The sequence below is a fragment of the Aptenodytes forsteri genome, unplaced genomic scaffold, assembly GCF_000699145.1.
Source record: "Aptenodytes forsteri isolate BGI_AS27 unplaced genomic scaffold, ASM69914v1 Scaffold94, whole genome shotgun sequence".
NCBI classification, from domain to species: domain Eukaryota; kingdom Metazoa; phylum Chordata; class Aves; order Sphenisciformes; family Spheniscidae; genus Aptenodytes; species Aptenodytes forsteri.
In genome coordinates this window covers 4,766,379-4,789,195 of record NW_008795017.1, presented here as the reverse complement: position 1 = coordinate 4,789,195, position 22,817 = coordinate 4,766,379, and the positions used below count along the sequence as shown (strand labels likewise).

The following is a 22,817-nucleotide window of genomic DNA, read 5'->3' as shown; positions in this document are numbered from 1 at the left end:
AGGGGGGTTGGACTAGATGACCTTTAGAGGTCCCTTCCAACCCAAACTATTCTATGATTCTATCCTATGAAAACAGGCTGAACAGCCAGGCCCAGAAGGTGGTGATCAGTGGCACAAAGTTGAGTTGGAGGCCAATAACTAGCTGTGTACCCCAGGGGTCAATACTGGGTCCGATCCTCTTTAACATCATCATTAATGATCTGGATGATGGGGCAGAGTGTAGCCTCATCAGCTTTGCTGATGACCCTAAATTGGGAAGAGTGGCTGATACACCAGAAGATCTTGCTACCGTCCAGAGGAACCTTGAGAGGTTGGAGAAATGGAGTGACAGGAACCTCACGACAGTCAACAAGGGGAAGTGCAAAGTCCTGCTCTTGGGAAAGAACAATCCCAGGCACCAATATATGCTGGTGGCCACCCAGCTGGAAAGCAGCTTGCTAGAAAAGGACCTGGGGGTCCTGGTGGACACCTAGTTGAACAAGAGCCAGCAATGTGCCCTTGCAGTAAAGAAGGCAAGGGGGAGGGACAGAGCTTTCCCAAAACCTTTAAAGCAGAAAATGTCATTTGCTGTGACACTTGAGCAGGACCCCAACTGGCACCTTCCCTTGAGGAAAGCAAGAAATATCTATCAAATCCAGCATCTGCTATCCTTCCCAATATCCTCTTCCAAACCAAAACCTAACTTTACTATGAAAAGTCCGGTTAGAAAGAACAGCAATCAAATGAGTGCATCCTTTCTTGCCTTCATGTTTATACAGCATTTCTCTGGTTTTGGTATCTGCTGACCAAAATGTCAGCCACCTGGGTACTTCCAGATATCCTTTGAAACAGATGTTAGCCATCATGACCAACATGGTGGTTAATATCCACACTGAAGTTATACTGCAGAAAGGGAAGGGGAGGGAAGGGGAGGACGAACAACCAAAACTTAAAACTTCTAAGATTCCAGATTCCATTTTACAATCTAAAACAAAAGCTGTCCTCCCACAAAGCAGTGAAACTTGCTACTATGTTGCGTTCAAACACAACTATGAATTTTAACTATCTTCCAACTATGTCAGCCACCAGCTTCAAGTTACACACAGAAGACTTGGAAGACTTCAAACTTTTAACTGATGTGGAAAACACAGGAACTTGCAACCCATACAATGCTTTTCACCTTCAAAGTGCATCTCTGCACATTAGCCATGCCACATCACATCCCTTGTTGATGAGAAATGTCATTTAACCAGGGAAAGTACAGCAACATGTTCTTCCCAAAGGAGATCTAAAAGGTTTATGACAGCTTGTGTCATTCCTGTTGTTTCTCCTGCATATTTGTGGTGCAACTTGCTGATCATCTTAACTCTTGTACAAATCCAGCTTTACTTAAATTTGAAACAGATCTGAAAATGCTTTGAAAACTTCCTAAAGTACTCTTACTGCATGTTTCCTACCCTCTTCAAAGGCTCATTCACCAAAAACACCCCTTAGATCAGAAAATTGAGTAAGGTTTTGCAGAGCTCAACCACATGAAGTTTTTTCCAACTACAACAAAATTAATTACAGGCTGTACATGAATGCAACTGTTTTACCCAAGGCTAAATTTTCTCCTCCAGCAGAAAAGCAATTGGTCTTAAAAGTCAATGTTACTCTATACCTGCTTCTTGGTGAATAACGTTCTTGTGAGCAGAATGACAGAAGTAATTCACACTGGACATGAACAACTAGAAGCAAGTCACGGTATTGTTATTATTACAAATAACTTTAAGACAAACTGACCCATAATGAATATTGTACTACATATAACAAAAAAGACACAAAGACATTAATTTAGAATATGTTTGAGACTCATTCACAGATCTTTATCAAAATAACCTTACTTTATCTATCAACAGATACAAAGTCAAACAGGTCTGCGAGACACTGCAGTAACAAAGTAGCAGAAAGCATAACAGATTGTTTGGTATGTCTAACTTCTAGTTTAAAGTTGTTTTTTTTTTTAAAATAGATTTTAAGCAAACAATACTGGATAACCCATTATACAGGAGGGCTTTTCTTGTACAACTCTGCCATATTATGTTTTAATTCCTTACTATTCTGAACTTCCCAGAGCACTAAAAATAATATTTAATATTTAATATGTTCTATCCATAAAATTCTATCATTCCTTTAAAAAGAATGTATCAAAATATGTTCTATCCATAAAATTCTATCATTCCTTTAAAAAGAAATGTATCAAGTAAACTAATCAAAGAACTTTTAAAAAGTATATCCTAACATATTATGCATAAAATATAACATACTATACACATATATATTACAATATATAGAAAATAGTAAGGAAGCGGCCTCTCCAAGTAGTATTCTACAGAAGGTGCTCATCAAGAGAACTTCTGTTTAATTCTATTTAAAAAAAAAAAAAGGAAAAGAATCTCTTTTAATCAAACAAAATACATTGCCCTATATCATTATTTCTTGTCTAGTCATTTTTTTTCAAGTAACATTAATCAACATAAATGTTAGGGTTTTTTACCTGCATATATAGAAATCCAAAAAGCTTCCTTATATCTGTATGTATACATACACACAGACAGACATACAGGCTTCAGTTCTTTCACATTACATGAACCTTCTTTTAGTTTCCAAACATATCGATGTAATTCGATACACATTTTCTATTACACTTTCTACTGTTAAACTGGAGTAGCTACATCGAACAGACTTCTGAAGGACCATTTCTGCTAATACAGAAAACCTCAATCTCATCCCTGTACACCGCTCTTTTTATTGTCCTCACAAGCTTAGCGGAGCCAACAGAACATTCATACCAGTGCTGCTCATCTACTTCAGTGCCAAGTGGTCTGATTTTGTTCAAGCAGCTGATTTTTTTCCTACAGGCAAAGCCTTTTTATCCAGTGTTGCCTTATAAATTAATTCCACGTGATGCACCTACTATCCTGCCCACCACATCACCTATAACAGACAAGGACATAAAGACCCCACACGAGTGGCAGCACTAGGTCAGGCAAAGTCTCCATCTATAGCCCGGGATCCAGGACTGTGTCCTCCCCAGAACAGCAGGTAAAACACAAATGCCCAGGAAAGCAGATGAGCGAAACGAGCACTGAAACTACTTCCCAACTCTCTCCCAGACTCAAACCATCAGCACCTTGAAGACCTGGATTCAAACATGGCATCCACGCATTTAATAACCCTCAGCATGCTACTCCTCTATCAACTTTTTGCTCCAAAGCACACCCCCATCTTTACCACCCTCTGTTGCTCCAAATACACTTGAGAAAGATCTGTTAATTTCTACATTTTCATCATAACTATGTACAAATTTGATAGCACAGAATGAGCCAGGAGAACCTGCTTATATAAAGCTTCCATAGCTTTAATATTCTGTGGTTTAACAGCAGAACCCTCAGCTTTTATCTGTGTCCCTCAAATTTTGGGTTGCTGGCTAAGAAAGAGCAAGAACATCCATAGGTTAATCGTAGAGCTTTGTATCCGCTGACAGGCAAGCCAGGCTGCACAGAGGCCCAGGCTAACCGTAACACACATTAGCTGATTGTATTTGCATAACCAGGGGTGAGAGTTGCATTTTTGTTTGATTTTACACTTCTGGGAGACTCAGCATCTTAGTTATAGAATATTTGGTCAAGTACCTACCGTACCTATCTCTGTTTGCACAAAATGCAGCAAAAATAGAACTGAGACCTTGACAAAGGCACGCTTTGGGAGATGTCATAACAGCTTGTTATTTTAGGCTCTTCCCATGCAGTGGAAGGACAACAGCACAGTATGCTATTTTGCTGGAAGAAAGTTAAATAAACCAATCAACGCAGGGCACTTTTTCACCAGCTAGTCGGCACATACTATGGATTTAGTCTTGAAATAAAGGTTTCATGTCCAGTCAAGATCCACTCCTTCCATTATGTTGGGAAATAAGACAGTTTTGGGGTTTTTTTGTTTGTTTTTTTTTTTTTACACATGTAATTATTCAGTTTCAAAAGGCAAACCTGACCACCATGTAACAATATACTGCCTTGATTTTTAGAAAAGGTGACAGAATAGCCTCCAAGTTCTCCCATGCCCTGCGCTGAAAGCTGCTGCCACCTGGGTTTGTTTGTTTGTTTTTCCTACTGCTTGTGCCAACATAAAAAACCTAAAAAAATAAATTCCTGTCTCGAGGGTCAGAACTGAATTTTTATCAAAATGCAGCTATATTAATTGTTTTAATTCTAAACGAGCATAATTAGTTTTCATTGTTCACATGGAGAAATTCAACTCTATGCAGTTAGAACATACAATACTTGTTCGCAAAGCTTCAGGGGGAAAAATGTGTCAAGCAAAAAGGTCCAAAGAGCCAAAGCTAAACATCTATCTAATTCTGTAATCATCAAGTACAAGCCAATAAAAATACTGATTAGAATTAGCTTAGTTTTGACTGTCTAACAGTCACAAGGTAAGCTAGCCTGCCACAACCTGCTGTTGTTACACCAAGAAGAGATTCCTATTTACACAATTCCTGTTCAAACTATGGATGCACTATTGACACACATCATCGGTATTACTTAGACCATGGATCAGTTATGACGTTAATCAGTAACAGACTCAGAGCACGTGGCCTTAACCAAGTCCCAATCCTCTCTATTTCAAGAAACCACTCCCTAAAATGTGAGCAGTGTTAATCCTTTTGAGCCAGTTGGAAGCCTCCTGATCCACACACTAGTCTGTCCCTTCTGATTACTTCAAGCAGAGATCCAAAATGCATTGGGGGGGGAAAAAAAAAAAAAAAAAAAGACAAAACCAGACTGAGAGAAAGAAGCGTTCAAACCACCATGCTTTGGTAGCAAGCAATTCAGCTATCCCATCCCTCTTCAACCCTCAGCTGCAGATTTTTTAGCCATTTTAAAGCAAATTTAACAAGTGGACAGAGTTCTCCAACATTTAGATGCAACAACAGTCCTACACAACACATGGCACAATGGCTGCACGCGGCCTCCCATGCCACTTGCTTGGCCTGCCTGCCACTAGAGCGCAGTGGCTTGCTGAGCTGGTCAGCAGGTGCTGGCCACGCGTCTGGCCCACACCTCCGGACCGGCTAGTGTCTGTGCTGGGGTTTGCTCAGCCAGTAGAGAAAAAGCTATCCAGGCCCATCGGTTTCCTGCATACAACTAGACACACAAAGCCATGGGACACAAGGCTTTGTTAGCACAACGGCACCCAGAACCATTTGCGATGGTTTTGCTAGTTTTGTTTACTACAGATTCACTGTAGACATTACCACAGTCTAAGGTATTTTGACTTTTTGCTACATAATGGCAACACAACGGCTTAGTAAACTAAATCTTGAACCAAGCTAAGTTAAATGATCATTCCATTTATAGCTACAGGCCATATTCCAAATACAACACAGATATTCTTGTCAAAATGCATACTAAAAACTTGGTATTTTCCACATGCTCCCTAAGTTTACTTTCTCTCTCTGACCTCTCACCTTGCTCCCTCCAAATCTGGAACATCTCAAGGACAAGGAGATCAGCTTCAGGCTCTTGTACAAGGGAGAAACATCATCTACAACTAAAGGGGATGCAGGGGGGAGGGTGCTTTCATTTCTTCCCTGGGATGGAAGAAACATGTTGTGCGCTTCGTTCTTCCATTAAGTCTCCAAAGGAACATGGAACCAGGAAGGGTGGGAATAGAAAAACTGATTTTATCCCTTAGACTCAGAGCTGAGAGCTGAAGTTGACCCTGTCCAAAATCTTAATGTTAAACTGAGATGAGACATGAGAGGTCTCTTAAGTTCTCTCTCACCTGAAAAACCACAGCATGTCATATCAACCCCTATTTCTGCAATTGCTTGAAAGTGTAACAGTAAACAATGTAGATAAGAGAACCAGATCTGACCTTTATATTTTAACAAGTTGACAAAAGTACATAGCACTTAAAAACACACACAAAGAAGAAAGCCTAACAGCTTCACAACACGAAATACGTAAAGGCAGAACTCCCTGATGCTGGAATCCGCCTTATAAAGTTCACATGAAGCAAGGAGATTCTTGACATACCTTCTGACAAAGATGAGGACTCATAATTCGGAAATAAAATAGCTGCTAAGTTCCACAAACACTTCTATGTTGGCGCTGTGAATTTTCATCTGTTCACCCATTTTTCTATGCATTTTTCTGTATAATATTTGCCCAGTTATATGATGTTTCAGCATCACAGCATGCAAGTGATCTTATCCTTCCTCTTTCTCCCATGTGATCCATAAGTAACCTTCTTTCAAACATCAGAACCATGCCCAGTACCTTCACTTTTGCAAACCAGCAGAAACCCATAGAGCACATAGCCAGAAAACAGTCTCCTTTTAGGAGCTAGGCAGCAAAACAACTTCTGTAGAATATTTTTAAGGAAACAGAGATGTTATTACAGAATATTGACAATAATAGGACTATTAAAAGTACTACTTTGAAGTACAGCCCTACTAGCCATAATGGTTTAGCAACTATAAACTAGAACCACTAAATACAAAATACTGTGCAAGACTAAATATTTTTGTTTCAGTGAACCATAAAGCCTCATACAAGAACTCACAGCCAGTAAAACAGAACAAGTTCTCTGCTGGCAAAACCATGGTGAGGTCAATCATTAAACCCGTTACTGACGTAAACTCGGTACTAGACAAGTATCATCTTGGATAAAGATAAGAGTGAGCTGTTATTTTCATTCACCCACTCACCACCCTGCACTAGCTACACACCCCCATCGTACCCCATGCACATCCCCATGTGCCACAGCTGTTGCTTCTTCCTGGCTGCAGAGCAGAACAGATTCCCAGCTGTCTCAGCCCCCCAAGCTCTGCTGCAACCCCCCATCCTTGCCTGGACACACAACACCTGAGACAGAGAAACAGCACAACTGTAACACCGCCAGGAGAGTGGGGGCAGTTTTGCTCAGTCATGAGGTGATGCCAGCTGGAATTTGTGTTCAGCCAGCCAGGAGACATTTTCTGCATGTGTTAAGGATGGCAGCAGCTGGGAAACATATGGGATGCGATTTGCTGAGAAGGTGGTTGTGCAGCCAGAATCAGTACACAGGGCAGCTAGGAGATTAATAAACAACCCAAATCCCTGCAAGGTGGGGTATGCAAAGTGAAAGGCCACAGGAATCAAATGTAGTTACAGGAGTGGAATATTTGAATGATTCCAATATCAAAGGAAAGCCAGGAGTTTGTGTTAACAACCTAACACATCCGGAAGACAGGTGCATTTCCTTTTAAACTATTTCTCAAAACAAAATGCCCTCTTTTACAGAGGTACTTACTAGAAGGGATGACGGTACTCTATTTTCCACCCCTATTTCTTGCTTTGCCTTCAGGAAGGAATCAAACAGTTCTTTGCTTTCAACTGGCCACCGAGTCAACTGTAAGCCCCACAGCTGGTCTGACCTGCACCAAACCTGCAGCCCTATTCCTTCCCAAACTATTTACATCATCTTGCAATCAGACACGCATCTCAAGCAGCACAACATTTGGAATAAAAGCTTTTCTGAAAAATCTGATTTACTTAAAATACAGCTTAAATGAAATGCCTGCTTTACTTTGATGCTTAAACATTCCTTTAACCTGGAAAGACTATCCCTTCAGATGACTTGTTTCATTTCTGTCCAATTTTCTCTCCCACCCCCCCCCACCCAAGCTAAGTTAAAGCACCACAATCACACAACAGTTTAGTATGTTCTAAATCCTTTAATCAATGCATGGCAATGTATATAACATTCACACGACGCATCAACTTCACCACTGTCACAGTATTTGTCATATCCTCCTGCAGAATCACATGTAGAGATCCAAGTCAGCTGTCTCCTGCTCCCAGCCTGGAGAAAACCTGTTGGTAGCTCCATTTTCTTTGCTCCATGGTGAAGCCTGACACAGGTTACTCCTGAATACAGGATGGCAACTTCTATTTTCATGCAGATTTCTTTCCTCACACATGACAGAAACACTATTGACTATTTCCAGGGGTGAATTTGAGATACTCCACAAAAAGTGATATGCAATAGAAATGGCATGGCAAGAAACCAATCCTCAGCAAAAGTGAGCTCTATGCATAATGGTTATTTGTGGCATACAGTAGTCCTACTGTACACTCACAAGGAGATTCCTCCCAACCATCAAGCTGAAGTACCAGTACTTGTAGATCGTTGTGTGCAAGTACACAAGGAACCCAATATGAAAAAAGCCTTATATTTATTTTTTGGAACATTTTTCCTTCTTCTAGTTAACAATGGAAACCAAAAAAAAGAAAATTAACTACTCAATGACAGTCTTAGTCATGCACAATCACTCATGGAAGTGTCATATGTTAACCCCAGGCAAACAATAATTATTCAAAGCCACATTTATGATCTCTAAGTTCAGAAGTAACTGTATTCTCAGAGTATATATTTCTATATTACACATATTATAATTATATAAACTATATCTTTTTTTAGTTTCAATTTACTTGAATACTGTCTTGATCCTACCACCATACACATTTGAACTTAGCTGCACTTTCAGCCTACACTAGCCGCTGAACTGCTTGCACTCTGCTTTGTAATCTCCCTGCTCTTCAGTAAAGACGTGCAAAACCACTTGTGTTTGTGATCTTCTAATGCCCTTCAAAATGTTCCCTCTAAATGCCTAGAGCAATCAAATTATCTCACAATTAACTAAAAATAAAAATAATAATTAAAAAAAATCATTTATTCCAGCCAAAAGAATCATATGACCTGTCCCAAACAACATATTGTATAAAGTCAACCAGCAGAAACTTTTGGGTAGATTTAATCACAATATAAGCTAGTGGAAGAGGCTACGTTTCTGTATAAATGCAGTTTTCATGTCAATGCTAAGAAGGATAAAGAATGTCAGGTTGTTCAACAATTATCCTTTGAGATATGAATCAAAATCATGAATTATTCACCTATATGTACACCCATATTAGTGCCATTTGCCTATCACTCCTCATCAAGGTGTCGGTCTCTTCTCCCAAGTAACTAGCGATAGGACGAGAGGAAATGGCCTCAAGTTGCACCAGGGGAGGTTTAGATTGGACGTGAGGAAAAATGTCTTTACTGAAAGAGTGGTTAAACATTGGAACAGGCTGCCCAGGGAAGTGGTGGAGTCCCCATCCCTGGAGTTATTTAAAAGACGTGTAGATGAGGTGCTTAGGGACATGGTTTAGTGGGCCTGGTGGTGTTGGGTTGACGGTTGGACTCAATGATCTTAGAGGTCTCTTCCAACCTTAATGATTCTATGATTACCTTCCTGAATTATTCTCTCTCTCATATTTCCTGAAACTCACTACAGACCTCAGATTTCAGTTCAGTGAATTTATATAGTTGAGAAAAGTAACTTAAAATTCTCTCAAGGAAATAAATAATAATCAATCTTACTTCATCAATTTCTTTCTCCCAGCATTCAAACACTTTTCATACTCACTGAATATCTGGAAATTTCCTCTTACTACTGGTTTACTCTGTTTTGTACAAGTGTGGATATGACCAAACACAATGAGCCATTCTTTATGCAAGCTAAGACCAGTTATTTTTTGCGTCATGAACAGGGTGTCCAAGTAAATGAACTCGCTCCCAAATCTTTTGTAACACTGACTTACTGATAAACAAAATCTTTTGCTGCTAGCAGGACTGCCTGGATGCTGCAAGTTAGGCACAAGGAAGGTATCTGCAATCATTTTGCCAGCTCAAAGCTTCCTTTGTGAAAATTTCATTAAATTCCTTTATCTACAGGTAACACAAAAGTCACGAGAGAATTCTAAAGAGACATTTATGAATTTTAAACCTGAACTACAAAAAAGAGACTGAGAAGAGTTTGTCTTGATTTGTATTTTTCATGACTGGTATTAGTCTGAATTAGGAAATATGCTCAAATTTCTTTTTAATCATAATTCTAGACAGTATGCAGTGAAAAAAACTCTGCATTTAGACTATTAAAAGCCAAATATTCTCACTTAGAATCAAGTTTGTTAGACTTAGAGCAACAGTCAAAAAAATAATTTACATGAAATAGTTTATACCTATTTATTCACAGCAAGAAATACACGTTGCATACATAGAGAAGCAGATTTCTATTATTACAGTGGCAAAGGTCCCACTGCACTTTAGATAGTTGACCATAACATCGCTCAACAGCTACACAGACAGGCAGAACAATCAAGGAAGAGAACTGAACTCCAGCAGCCTGGGAGACCCACCACAGACTCATCATATGATTACAAACAGGTGACTTAAACCAAGATCCACAAATGCAAGTGTTCCTATTTATATAGTTGTTCTTTAGGCATTCAAATTCCCCTTGTGTAAAACAGAACCTTGATATTTAGGAGCTATATTTACAGAGCTATTTCAATCCCTCTGACTGCCCCATCTATAAAACACAAATAGAAACACTTACCTAGTTCACAAGAGCATTCTATGAGTAAGTGTGTTACAGATTACGATTCACTGAACTGCTTTATCGTCACTATTATAGGAACACCTAAACACTGAACTTGTCTACTCTCCAAAACAAGTTTTGTTAGAAAGCATCCCACATATGTATAAATTGTGTTCAAGTTAATTAAAATTACTAATTTTCGGATAGAAGAGAACTTTCAATTTCATTCTAAGCATGTTATCCACACTGTAACCCTTCAAGCCTAAAAATAGTGTGACTGCCAGTCAGCCAGAAATTTAGCATGCATCCAGAAGCTCCTACGCTGCACTTGCCAGGAATGTCAAGACTTTGAAAAATCACATATAACAGTCAAGACAAACTAATCTGTAACACAAGCACACAGTGCGCACTCTCTGATTACTCATTACTGTGAAGCCTGGCAATGTCACTGCAGTTAAGCTTCCTTCTGTGTTTTCATTATAAACCACATTTAAAGAAAAGTTTCAGCTAAATGTGCATGCCCTGTTCTACATGCCTTAAAAAACAGTTTAACATGTTTGAGGTTTATGACACTTATTAGTGACTCAAGAATGTGAGGGGAAGTGGACTGTATCTTTTAAGCAAACAGAATTTTGTACTGTTTTGGCCACTGAAATCCATAGGTATTTATATAGTCACAGACCCAAGTAATGAGAACTCCCCCATGAGCGGTTTGAATCATCTATATTCTATTCATCTGAAACAAAACACATTGTGCTTATATTCCTATTTTTTGCCTTAGTTATTTGATTATCAGTTATGTTTCAAAATGTGAATAAATCTCTCTGCTTGATCTTAAGACCACCAGGTATCCCTGCAGCAAGGGCTAAATTTAAATTCCTATTCAATACTCAGAGTCCTAGCTTTGCAACCGTTTGTAATGCTCTTCGTCTACTATAATCACTCTCCTCCCACCTTTAGTTGTTGGAATAGTTGAGAAAGCATTCTGTAAAGACAGTACTAGTCTGAAAACATTACTTAGAAGAGAAAATTTAAATGGCATTAGTTTGAAAAAAATGTCAAAATGGAATGCTTTTGAACTTCTGCTAGGTGTTAGGGACAAATACTGTTTGCTGTAACACCACTTCACATAGAGTTTTACGCCAGCACACACATTCAAACTAGAAAGAGGCAAGAAGAAAAAAGTTGGTGGCAGTCTTGTGAGAAGAGCACAGAATTAAAAACAAGCAAACAGATTGTAAGATTCATATTTTGCTTTGGTGAGTTCAGCTGAATGCCAGAACCTTGTCATACTTCGTCTCTGGAGATGCAAAGATAACAAGAACAGTGAAGAGTGAAAAAGGATGGGGAAAAAAGAATCAACAGAAGTAGTCATGAGAAAAAGCATTCTACTTCAAGCAGCATCAAACTGTAAACAACACTTACAAGAGGGAGCTTCAGCCATGTCACAATTCATAGTGAATTAATTACTTAACAGCTAGAGACAATAGTCTTAAACTTTTCAGTTGTTGGTTTATTGAAGTATTTTCAGTCTATATGAAGGTTCTACCATGCCTTCGTGAACACTCTATATGAAGGCTCTACCATGTGGATCAGATATTTTTATTATAACTGAAAGCAGCACATAGGTTAGCCTTCAGCTACTAGTAAATTAAAATCAGTGACACAGCCAAAAAGTCAGTGTTCCCTTAAGTTATTTGTACCTTTGCCAGAGAAGGCACTTTTAGGAGATCATGAACATATTAGCACACCTCAGGCCTGAACTCATTATTGCCTCTAGGTACAGATGTGCTACACCTCTGCAATGACTCCATTTATTTCTCAAATTATTTCAACAGTGAAGCAATAACGCCTGTGAATGTAATGACATAGAATGAAGTACAAAGATAAGTCTCTTATGAAGTCTATGACTGCAAGAGTAAAGGGACAAAGATTTTAATCCAGAGGAGTAGTTATTCATCACTGCCCAAACCATACTGGACCACTGCAAAAAACATGAGACCAGACTTGTAAGAAGAGAGGGAAACCTCAGACTATCAGAACTGCTGTTAAGAAGCCCACAGCTTTGCACTTTGTTTTGTTAGCCTAAGGTATGTTTTATGAAGTGGTAATAAAATACATTAACTGCGGTCAATTTTAATTCAATGTGGACAATGAAGCGTAAGGCAGGTTTTCGTTCTCAAGGTCCACTTTGATCTTTTATAGATCTACTCCTAGCTGATTATCAGCTTGAAGGAGAACAACATAGGATGGTGATGGTTATCCAGACCCAACAGAATGAAATCCTGAGTAACCTTGTCTGACCCCATCACTGACCCTGCTTTGAGCAAGAAGCTGGATCGGAGACCTCTTGAGGTACCTTCCACCTGAAACCTCTCATTCTATGAATTTATTCAGTTTATTTAACTGTTAATTTTCTAAGATAAAATGTGGTAAAGAAAATAAGCAGCTTTTTTCTACTGAAGTTTGCCATCAAATAACAACATAGCTGCGTTCCAAACATAAAATAGCAGTGTCTAACAGCTTTTTGTCCCAAGACAAGTTAATTTTCCTCAAATAATCAAAATCCTTCCTAGCACTTTTGAAAGATGAGAGTTGCACGAGAAGAGTACCACAGGATGCAGGGTGAAGCAAGACCTTACTGAAAGAAGTTACACTGCAGTGATCAATGCCGGAGCACAACCGAGATGTTGCCACGTGGGACAAATGCAACAATGATACTTTTGCACATAGTTTTATCTGTATAGTATGTATACATCACCATATAGTAAGTTACAAAATTTTGCTATATCTATGGAATAGATTAGCTGTATTAAAGGACCAAGCTTTAAAATCCCAGTACTTTAATTTATGTAATAGTAGAAACATGTACCTCCTATACAAACTTGGAAATTACTAAAACGTAAATTTAAATAGAAGATTCTATTGCACTGTAAGCATCACAGCTAAATCTCAGATTTCTCTTACTGCTCTAGCTACAAAACTATTTACTCCCAAATACCCATTTTTAAGTTGCAGAAGCCTGTAACTATGAGAGCAAATGTGTCATCTCAACTTTTAGTATAGGTGGCAGAGCTGTAGAAAAATCCACATTTTTATTAAAGATGCCAAAAATTTGTACAGATACTTTGAAAGAAATAACTGGGAAAATGACAGGGGAGCATCTGAGAGGAAAGGAGTAAAAAAGATGATTTACTTTAACAACCATATGCTCCACCAGTCACTACGATTTGCTGTGGGAAACCATCATTAAAAAAATCTCCACATGTGCATGCCCCAAACCACTTAGAGAAGGACAGTAGTTATGCAAAGCACCCAGAGTTAGCCACAGTTCTAGAATTACGTCTGGATCCCTCCCCTTTAAAAAAGCTTTCCAGAAGTGTTATAAAGGCTTTTTATTTGGGGTGGGGGGAACACAACACACAACAAAACAAAACAAGCACACACACACAAGCATTACCAGAACAAGAACTAGAAGCTTAAATTTTAAACAGAAAAATCTGAAAGCAAGTAGGGCAAACAGAACAAAAAGCACATCCCTCCCTCTGTTCATTGTGTCCTTGGCAGACAGGCCTGTACTTCCAGCCAATTCTACTATTTTCTCAACAGTGGCAGATTCTGCTCAATTACCCCCAGTCCCTCGGAAACTCTCCCTGTCCCCTCCAAGGCCTGGCTGCCTGCTCCTGGCCCCTCACTGAAGCCTCACAGCCTCTAGATGAGCCATGGGCATCAGCAGCTCCCTCTGCAATTCTCCTTTTGCCACATTTCAGGAATTTCTCAGTCCCTTAATCCCTAAGCAAGCTCTCAAAGGAAGAAGCAATTTCCCCCTCCATACAAGAGATCCACCTATCCTTGTCTTAAAAGGAAGAAACGAGTCACGATGCACTTTTTTCACTGCAACTTATCTTGGTACTTCTTAGGCAATTTTTATTTTACATAATGGATCAAACCAATGGCTCACTTAACTCAGTCTCCTTGTCAGGAGCAGATAAATCAGAAGCAGCTGCAAGAACCAGATGGCAGAGTAGCTCAGACTAGAAAATACCTGGTTAGAAGACAAATGTTCCTTTCATAGTGAAAGAATGGGAGGTCCATTAGGAGACCTATTAAAAAGGTGAAAAACAGGCAGGCATAACAAGGAATAATGCCAGGAATATAGCTCAAAAACATTCAGATTAGAATCAATAAAAATGATTACGGGAATCAACTTCTAATGGAAAACATTTTCTGACTCTCGGAATCTTCCACAAAAGCATCCAATCTTGATTGTGAAATACATTTAATTAAACAAGTTATTGGTTGTAATAACCATGGGAAATACTATGTCTGTGCTATATAAGAAGCCAGGTAAGATGAACTTAATCTCCCTTTAAAAGTTTACCTTATCCTCATGAAGGCTTTATCTTAAGTCCTATGCAGACAAACAGCTTTGGGCAGGTTCTGATCCTACATCCCTTCTAATTAACTTCCTTTTCAGGATAACCAACTCAAATGTCCTCAATTTCTCATCCGAGTTTTCCACGCCTCTTGGTTTTTTTGCTAACCTTCTCCAAATCCTCAGTAATTATGCAGTACTCCACATGAAATAAAGTCCTCGACACTCGGCTCTGTATGACACCACATCCCCTATCCATGTAAGAACAGTATGTCTTCCCTATTATTTTCCATTTCACATAGCTTGTTTTATGAAGCTTATCTTGGAGGTCCTCCATGATATACAGATCCCATTCCTAATTTAAGACAACTGTGTTGTATGCAAAGTTGAACAGCCTCAACTCAAATAAGTATTGTTTGCTTTTGCAGTGTTGAACTAAGCCTGTGATTTTTTTGTCCATTTATTGTCTTCTATTAGTGCTGAAGTTCCTCAAAGTCTTCCTCTGTCTGAAGAAAACACTATTACCTGCAATTGTTTGCTGAATTAGGTAGTGTTGCTAGCAGGTTGAAGGAGGTGATCCTTCTCCTCTGCTCAGCACTGGTGAGGCCACACCTGGAGTACTGCATCTAGTTCTGGGCTCCTCAGCACAAGGGAGACATGGACATACTAGAGAGAGTCCAATGAAGGGCCACAAGGATGATGAAGGGACTGGAGCATTTCTCATATGAGGAAAGGCTGAGAGAGCTGGAACTGTTCAGCCTGGAGAAGAGCAGGTTCAGGGGGATCTCATCAATGTATGTAAATACCTGAAGGGAAGGTACAAACAAGATGGAGCCAGGCTCTTTTCAGTGGTGCCCAGTGACAGGACCAGAGGCAACAGGCACGAACTGAAACACAGGAGGTTCCTTCCCTCTGAACACCATGAAACACTGTTACTTTGACAGGAACTGAGCACTGGCACAGGTTGCCCAGAGAGGCTGTGGAATATCCCTCTTTCGAGATACTCAAAAGCCATCTGGACATGGCCCTGGGCAACCTGCTCCGGGTGGCCCTCCTTGAGCAGGGGTGTTGGACCAGATTACCTCCAGAGGTCCCTTCCAACCGCAACCATTCTGTGATTCTTAATGTCTTTTTCAGATCATTAATACATCTAATTCCGAGTTGTGGGGTTGCTGAACTTTTACCCAGAAAAAGTCTATTTCTACTGGCTTCCTATTAGTAGATGATACTAATAGACAGCAGCCCTTTTCCTCTAACAAACGCTTAATGCTTAAGAGCAACGCACAAGAAGCTGCTTTTGATCCATCTTTCCTTCTAACAGTTACAACATATTCGAAAACATGCAATTCAAATAGCCTGTAAATCATAAAGGCATTGCCAATTTCAGAAAACAAATTCAAAGATAAGGTTCAGAGACAATGTGGAGAGATAAGAGTTGACAAATCAAAATGCAAGTAAAGTCTAAAAGATATTAAGTTAAAAGCAGCTTAGTCATATTTAATAATTATCCACTGAGAAAAATTTAGCATGGGTAAGATTTCCTCGAAACTGGAAAAAAAGGGTTAAGGTTCTTTAGAACTTTATCTTTAAAAGTAGAAGGGGGAACTCAGAAAATCATAGACGTGTAAACTTGATACCAAACACTATAAAGGTTTTTGTTTGGGTTTCTTTGTTTTTGGGGGTTTTTTTGTTTGGTTGTTTTTTTTTTTTATACCCAGTATATATTTATAAAAACCTAGAAGGTAAACAGTGCAAGACAACTGAGTCAAAGGCTTGTCCAGAACAAGTACTATCAAAATAGCCTATTTCTAATGACTTGGTTAGATGACTGCAACTAACAGACATGGTCTGCCATCTGAGCCACACCCCGCACACCCAAAGCCTAATGACTGCCATGGTCAAACCTACCCTATTAGCACAGCCAGTATGAGGTACAGGTATGCATACAGCCCATTACCCTGTCTTAATCCTAATGTTTGAGCTGCTGGAGACTACCTGCCAATATCCAAATCATTAAAAAAAAAAGAAAAAGAAAAAGAAAAAAGGTACTGATGAAACACCATCAAATCAAGGATGTATCAGATATAGTACTACTAACTCAAACATATCAAACAAAAAGAAACATTTATTATTTTGGTAACAGTACACTAATTAAATCTGCAGGTGGACATCAAATTATAAAAACTGCAAACACTTAGTTGATCAGAAAACCAAGTTACCTTGGGGGAAAAAAAAAAAGAAGAAAGGCTTAAAAGCATCAGGTGGAATTGAATTAAATTGTGTGCAAAGCACAATTTTGGCTGTAAATAATCAACCATACCAATCTGTAATGGAAACCAACTATTAGGTAGCATTAGAGCAGAAAAGGATCTGTGGAAAGTCACAGCATTGCAAAACAGACAGAATAAGCTTTTTACTCTGCTTAGCATTACAAATACCTCAACCTGTTTTGAAAAGCACATCTCCAAATGACATAGAACAACTGAAAGAAGTCCAAAAGCAGCTATACAAAAAATGGAAAGAGGCCTTTAAAATACAACCTGGGGAGAGATTTGTTCAGGCTTTACTGGACCGAAAGGAGACAATATAAATAGAAGACTGCTGCAAAAAACAAGGAAATACACTTCCCTACACAGTTGAAGAGGCTCAAACTACAGAAGATTTAGGCTAAACTTAGGCTAATTTCTAGGAGAACCTAATTGCAAGCATAGTTAAGCACCTATACAGATTGCCTAACAAGACTGGAAACTCTTTGTGGTTTTTTTTTTATTATTATTTTAAAAGATCTCAAACTGCCTTTAATTAGAGGTCCAGATAAACTCTCAGAACCCTTCTGGCCTCCTTTTCCAGAATTCTATTATCAAGCTTTTTTTCCCAAATAAACATTTTTAGAAATGAGAGAAAAGGAGTCTGCCTAAAAAATGATCCAGTATGTAGATGAAAATACGTATTTATAATTTAGAGTCTGTTAAGAGCTCAGATGCAATAAAGAGGAAAAACAGCTGTGGGAGCCAGTCAAGATGCTGATGATTTGGAAAGACCAACATAAGAATAGGAGTGAGAGAGAGACACCCACGGGAGTTGTTTTTGTATTGTAACATTTTAGTACTACTCAGATTTCTTTTAAATGTTTCCAACATTGTCAAAGCAAGATTATGTTTGCTGCAAAGAGTTCACATTTTGCATTATACAGTCACATACCTTTTTTTGAACACGTATTCCATATGCTAAACATTGATTAAGGAGTTCAGCTATGCTGTGAGGGCAAGCAGTCTACACCTCTCTTACCTCCTGATCAATGCAAACAACTATTTTCGAGTCAGAATGAGGCTTTAGCACCGATAATTTCAGAAACATTTGTTTGGTAAGAGGGAGGTAACCCACAACCTTTTTTCTATCTTCTAATTTACAGATTGTTCAAATATTTTGTGTATCAAATTTCTTTGCAATAAGCCACAGAACAGATCATAAAATGCAAAAATAAGATGCAAGCAATGTAGAAAATTGAACTGAGCTGAAGTTCTCACACACACTTTTCTCCTTCTACATGTATCTCTCATGTACTCTACATGCTTTTCTCCTGGAAAAGCCAGATGAAACATTTCTTATTAATACCTTTGGGAAAGCAGGGACTTCAAGAAAGAGGGCAGATTCTCTGACAAAATTCAGAAATCCAAATTCTGTGCTTAGAATACTGGATTCCTTAATTTCCGTAAACAGAGGAGAAAATATTGAGCAAGATGCAAGAACTATGGCATTCAAGTCAGCACCATCATAAATGAGGATATAAAGCTTTTGGCCAAAGCAACATTGACAGCAGTCCTCCATGAGGCAAGTTATTCCTAAAACTTTCATAAAAAAAAAACAAGTATGCATATATTTACCTCAGGAACAGATGTAAAGAAGCTGCGGATTAAAAACCTGAAAGTTACATTACATGAAAAGTTTTGCTCGTCCTCCTTGAGCAGTGATCTTGGACTCTGCAGCAGAACTGCACCCACACTGATTCTCAAGACATGCCCTGATCAGCACGGTAAGAAAGAAGCAGGTGGAGAAGCGTGAGGAAAGATGAAGGCTTCTTTCTTCAAAAAGGCACTTCCAGGAGTGTTAATTTGTTGACATAAGTCTTACTGTTTTCTCCTTTTCAGCAACTGGGAGAAGACAGCATAGGAAGATGGAATATTGGTTTTTGGTCTGCTCCTGCCTATTCCTGTTGTTCTCTTCATAGTCTACCTAGTCTGCCAAAGGGAATAAAAATCAAAACCAAAGTAATACACTTAAATACAGAGGCTTTCTTTGCTTTTAAGAAAAAAACCAAAAACTAAATTGAAAGTATTTGTAATATTCTTCAGCTCAGAAAAAGCCTTCCATTTCCAATTAACATTTTAATAATGACAAATCATCAAGAATCAGTCTCTTTCTAGAAGTCTAAGCTCATCTAGAAGGAAGGTTTATACTTGCTTCATTTAAATGGTGACCTCCACATTAGTAGTTGGTCAGTAGACTTTCTGCACGCTGTATTTTAGACAGCTTTGTGTCCCAGTGAAATACGTGGGAATAGGACAGCCAGATGTCTGAAATAATTTCTAGTTCATCAAGGAAGTCCAGAAATGCTTTCTTACTATCTAGAAATGTTTCCTATGGATTTGGAGCTCTATTTATGCAATCTCTGGAAATCACTTTTCATTGTATTTATCTAGTTCAAGTAGCAGGGAGATCTGAAGATTCATGAATGATATAATATCTTTCATTACTGCAGCCAAATAATCTCCAAAATAGCCTATGACATTTAAAGGGTAAAGCTACTTGTCTCTTTTTAGAAATTAAGTCACCCCCTCTCCAAGGTTTAGCTAGAAAGCATGGTGCAGAGATTATTTTTTTTAAAAAAACCACAAGCTATATTTGTAGAAAAAAGTAACAGCTACTGAAGTCCATACGTGAACTAACTAAGCCAGAGGACCTTCTCCCAACTCTCTCGCCTTTCATGTTGTACTTCCCCCTTCTTAGCTTTTGCTATACTGAAACATGGCAGACTATAAAACGACAAACGCCCAAGGATTTGTGGGGTTTTATTTTGTTGTTGTTTGTTTCAGGAGGTTTTTGGTTTGGTTTTGGGTAGTGGGTTTTTTTTTTTGTTGGGATTTTTTGGTTTGTTTTTTGGGGGGTTGGGTTTTTTTTGTTTGCCTGGGTTTTTTTACAGCTAAGACACCCTAGCAAGGAAGATGATCTCAAAATGATCTTTTAAAAGAACCCTAAAGTAAATGAGATTCTGGTACATGCTCTGATAGCACCATGTATTTGGGAGTAGTTAATCCCTTCGAAAAGAAGAACCGGATCATTAAAGTAATTTGGAACTAGTTGGCTCTCTAACTAATACCATCCTACACTTATTACCACAAAAGCCTGGAAAAGACTTGCAACAACTTCTTTCCTGCCTGAAGCCAAAAGGCTCTTCCTCTGCCCAAATTTAGGTCAGAGATTGACCTGCAGAAAATGGATACAGGAAAACACGAGAGCACTAAGTATATAACAGTCAGATAAATATCACCAGTTCAAATTCAAGAAAAACAAACTTGCCACTCATGAACTGGAGAGCATGGAAAGGCACAGTAGTTCAACAGACAAAAAGGTCGAGGCACCACACAGTGTTCTACAGAAAGACAGGAGAGGCAGGCAGGAGGAAGGAAAACAGCAAGGAGTTGCATAGGTTCACAGGAACACAACCATTAGCAGATTCTCAGAATGGAAACGGAAGGTCAAGCTAGTGAAGGGGAACGCGTCTGTACGAGAGGATGGCTAAGTCCAACCTGCAGGACAAAGCAAGTCCACAAGAGATAGGTGAAGGTTTTGAAAGCGTCATGGACCTAGGACGGTCAGTACTCTCTTCTCCACTCAGCACCCAATTTTCACAACATGCAAAGGAAATTATCTTGAAGAACGTCAAATTTATGCGCAAGCTGATTGAACCAGTTGGCCAATTTCAAATGCACAAGCGTAGCATTAGCTTCCTTTCACTAAGAAACTGAAGGGAAAAAAAAAAAGAAACCAATCACACAAAGCCCATCACGCACTTCCATTTTTACGAAAGGGGACCAGAAACAGATTGAACTGTGGAGGAACAATTAACCCCATTAATACTAAAATGAGGACCTGATCTTTGGAAGTCTGCAAGTGTCTTAAGGTATCGCTTTAGAACCAAAACATTAAAAAGCAAAATTTAACATGCCATAAAATAAACCAGTATGGCTTCGGATATAGCAAATAGGCAAATAAATAGCATGGCTATAAAGATTTGTACAAAAGCAAATTGGGATGGCTTCAAAGCTGGTAGACAAATATCTTCATAGGTATTCTTAAGGGAAAACACTCAAGTGTTTGTTTTCCAAAAGAAAAGTTCTTTCTGCTTAGATAACAGCCTCCTTCAGACATAAGCCAGTAGTGTGCCCTTAACACAAAGAAGGCTACTGGCATCCTGGGCTGCATTAGGCAAAGTACTGCCAACAGGTCAAGGGAGGCGACCTGTCCCCTCTACTCAGCACTAGTGAGGCCACACCTGGAGTGCTGGGACCAGTCCTGGGTTTTCCAGTACAAGGGAGATATGGACATACTGGATAGAGTCCAACAAATGGCTGCTAAGATAAGGGACTGGAGCATCCTTCTTATGAGGAAAGGCTGAGAGTGTTGGGACTGTTCAGCCTAGAGAAGGCTCAGGGGGATCTCATCAATGTATGTAAATACCTGAAGGGAGGGTGCAAAGAGAACAGAGCCAGGCTCTTTGCAGTGGTGCCCAGTGACAGGACTGGAGGCAATGGGCACAAACTGAAACTCAGGAGGTGCTGTCTGAACAGCAGGAAACACTTCGTTACCATGAGGGTCACCGAGCCCTGGCACAGGTTGTCCAGAGAGGTTGTGGAGTCTTCCTCCTTAGAGATACTCAAAAGCCGTCTGGACATGGTCCTGGACAACCGGCTCTAGGTGGCCCTGCTTAAGCAGGGGGGTGACCTCCGGAGGTTCCTTCCAACCTCAACCATTCTCTGATTCTGCAAAGACTTTTCAGCCTATTACAATCAATAAAACAGATTATTTCAGGTAAGTGTCAGAAAACTAGGACTTGCTCCTGTATGAGTCAATCTTGGAACACCATGACCAGAATTTTGCCGTTAGAAAATAAGATGCTGACAGAACAGTCAAAGCAACCAGTTGCTGCAGGGCAAGATTCACTGTTGAGCCTTTAACGAGAACTGCCTGGCTTATGTTGAGGCTACCATCCATCTTCTCCCTCTGCTTCCTCAGACCTCTTGGCATCTAAAGCATCCAGCAAACAGCATCCATCTAGCAGGAGTCCCATTCTGGAATCCTTCAGGCTCCCTTTAAGAGATGGGTATTCTGAACTTCTCTGGCAACACTAATCAATATTTCGATTTGCAAAAGATTCCCTTTGACGGAGAATCCTTAACTGACCACATTGATAGTTCAAGGATTGCCTGCTGAAGTTACCCAATGACAAAGCCTGATTACTCAAAGATAAGAGACCAACAGGTCAGGACAACAATAAATACACAAAGTCCATAATTCAAGTACTAATTATTCTGTTTGGGTTGTTTGGTCTCCTCTTTCCCATCCCATCTTCACTCAATTGCCAAATGAACAACAAGTTGCAAGAGTTACTTGTTAACCACTACCTACTACAATTCTTAAGCATACCTGCACACAGGGACAGGAACACTGCAAGAATTCTCACTGTCAAGAAGAACAAAGGAAACAGACCTATACAGGTTGGTCGGGTATCTGCTCAGTGACTTGATCAAATGCCATTTCAAACATATGTCATTACTCAATGTCCTGTGACTTGGAAACTGAGGCAGTGTATCCAGAACAAACCAGAGAATCATAGAATAGAATCATAGAATAGTTTGGGTTGGAAGGGACCTCTAAAGGTCATCTAGTCCAACCCCCCTGCAACAAGCAGGGACATCTTCCACTAGATCAGGTTGCTCAGAGCCCCGTCCA

At 39.4% G+C, this 22,817-nt stretch overlaps 1 protein-coding gene across 1 annotated transcript in view; it reads right to left on the bottom strand.

Annotated features, from left to right (window-relative positions):
- The window catches only part of MBOAT2 (membrane bound O-acyltransferase domain containing 2), a 62,870-nt gene extending 44,137 nt beyond the window's left edge, over window positions 1–18,733 (bottom strand). The window contains exon 1 of the mRNA XM_019471087.1: window positions 18,692–18,733. The gene's annotated coding sequence lies outside the window, so the exon portion shown is untranslated. The remainder of the gene's footprint in view (window positions 1–18,691) is intronic.
- Between the last annotated feature and the right edge of the window lie 4,084 nt (window positions 18,734–22,817).